General features: G+C 36.9%; 1 protein-coding gene across 1 annotated transcript in view; it reads right to left on the bottom strand.

The window, feature by feature from the left end:
- Window positions 1–2,500, bottom strand: part of LOC119584714 (ctenidin-1-like) — a 17,056-nt gene that overhangs the window by 10,296 nt on the left and 4,260 nt on the right. The gene's annotated exons all lie outside the window — the stretch shown is intronic.

Here is a 2,500-nt window from a genome sequence, read left to right as displayed (position 1 = left end):
CCTTCCTTAAACATGTTCATCTTATGTTCAAACATTCTATATGTTTAGCTGTCCTAACTGTAATACTAGGTATACTGGATCAACAACACGTTGGCTCAAGCACGAGATGATGCTGTGGAGTGGCCAGCTCCTTTCCGCCCCGACTTTGACCCCAGCATGCTGACGTCAACATACCAGTGCTCATTCACAGCTGAGTCGACTGAGAGGGGCGCGAACCTAGGACTCTCTACTATTTAGTCAGGTAGACACCACGCAGTCCATCTCACAGACCCAAAACTAGGCTAAACTGAATATACTATTGACCCATAAAAATATCTATATATACATACATATTTTTACACACACACACACACACACACACACACACACACACACACACAATAAATATATATATATAATATATATATATATACATATATATTATTTATATATATATAGTATATATATATATATATATATAATAATTGATATATATATATATGTATATATATATATATAGTTATTATAATATATATATAGTATGATATATATTATATATATATAATATATATATATATATATATATATATATATATATATATATATATATATATATATATATATATATATATATATATCTATATATAAGATATATTTATTATATTATATATATATAATATATATATATATATATATATATATATTTTTTTTTGACATAACACGCGCACACACACACACACACAAACACACACACACAACACACACACACACACCACACTACACACACACACACACACACTTTATTTTAATATTATAATAATATATATATTTTACTATCAACTATATACCATATATTTATATATATATGTATATATTTTATATATATTAATACATACATACATCACATACATACATATCATATATATATATAATATCATATATATATATATATATATAATTATATATATATATAATATATGTGTGTGTGTGTGTGTGTGTGTGTGTGTGTTGTTGTGTGTGTGTGTGTGTGTGTATTATATAACACACATACACACTCATATATATAGCCTACCCTACGCTGAGGAGATCTCTCTCCGTCGTCCTCTTTGTCAACATTACGTAGCAAGACCAGATGGTACCCTTCACACCTCTGTCCGGCAGCTGCCCTGGTCCGTCCGGCTTTCTCTCCTCGCACAGGAATAAACATCCGTCCTCGAAGGGAACCGCCGCATAAAAGGACACGTTCGTAAGACGGAGTGGGAGAGACACGGCACACAGCCCAAGCCATACAGGGTCCAGCTCCACCACTTCGTCCTCGACCCGGGGGCACGGGGTCTCTTAGGGAGTCTCATATCTGTCTTCAGCATAAACCAACAAGACCCCTTTCATTGACCCCCCCAAGTCCATCTCTCGTCTCGCTCACATCTGGTGACGCGGTGCTCCCAACCTCACGCTCATATTCTGGTGGCTTACACTCTTCACCCCCTCAACTGCAGGCTGATCTTTCGCTGTTCCTTCTGTCTCCCGCGATACGCAGTACATTGGCGAGACAGGCCTCAGTCTCACTAAGCGTCTGTCTCAACATAAGTAGGCTGTATGCAGGGGACATAATAATAACGCCCTCTTCAACCATCAGGCCATCAGATGGATTGGTCAGCGGCGTGAATTGTCTTTCCTTCCTCTGATGTCCACCCCCGCAGACTGGTGAACATCTTAATCAAGCTGCTGCCAAATTTCAACTTGAACGTTGGTATTTCTCCTGCCGACCATCTCTTCGTTTCCCACATTCTCCACCTTCCCCCTTATGCCGGCCACCCTGAGCATGTTCCGCCCGATCCTCCGACCTGACCTGACCTCCTTTCGCTTAAGTTCGTCTGTCCTCACCTGTCCGATGTTCACCATGTTACCTCTCTCTCCCTTATACCTTTCCCTTTCCTCTACAGACCTGAAGATGGAATCCAGGTGGATTTCGAAGCTATTGTCACATTATCAATAAATTCAGTTTGTGCATAGTATCAACATGGTAGAGTGGTTTACCATTCACACACACACACACACACACACACACACACACACACACACACACACACACACACACACACACACACACACATATATATATATACATAATATATATATATATATATATATTATATATATAATATATGATATATATATATACATATACATATATAAACTTATATATTAACACACACACACACCACACACACACACACAATCACTCACTCACTCACTCACTCACTCACTCACTCACTCACTCACTCACTCACTCACTCACTCACTCACTCACTCACTCACTCACACACACACACACACACACACACACACACACACACCACACACACACACACACACACACACATATATATGTATATATATATAATATATATATATATATATATAAAATATATTATCTATATAATATATATCATATACATATCTAATACCATATACATATAGATCACAAACTAAATATATATATATATAGTAGTTAGTATGG

This window comes from Penaeus monodon, chromosome 18 (assembly GCF_015228065.2).
Source record: "Penaeus monodon isolate SGIC_2016 chromosome 18, NSTDA_Pmon_1, whole genome shotgun sequence".
Classification (NCBI taxonomy): Eukaryota; Metazoa; Arthropoda; class Malacostraca; order Decapoda; family Penaeidae; genus Penaeus; species Penaeus monodon.
Note: the sequence above shows the minus strand (reverse complement) of the source record. Positions and strands in the feature narration are given on the sequence as shown.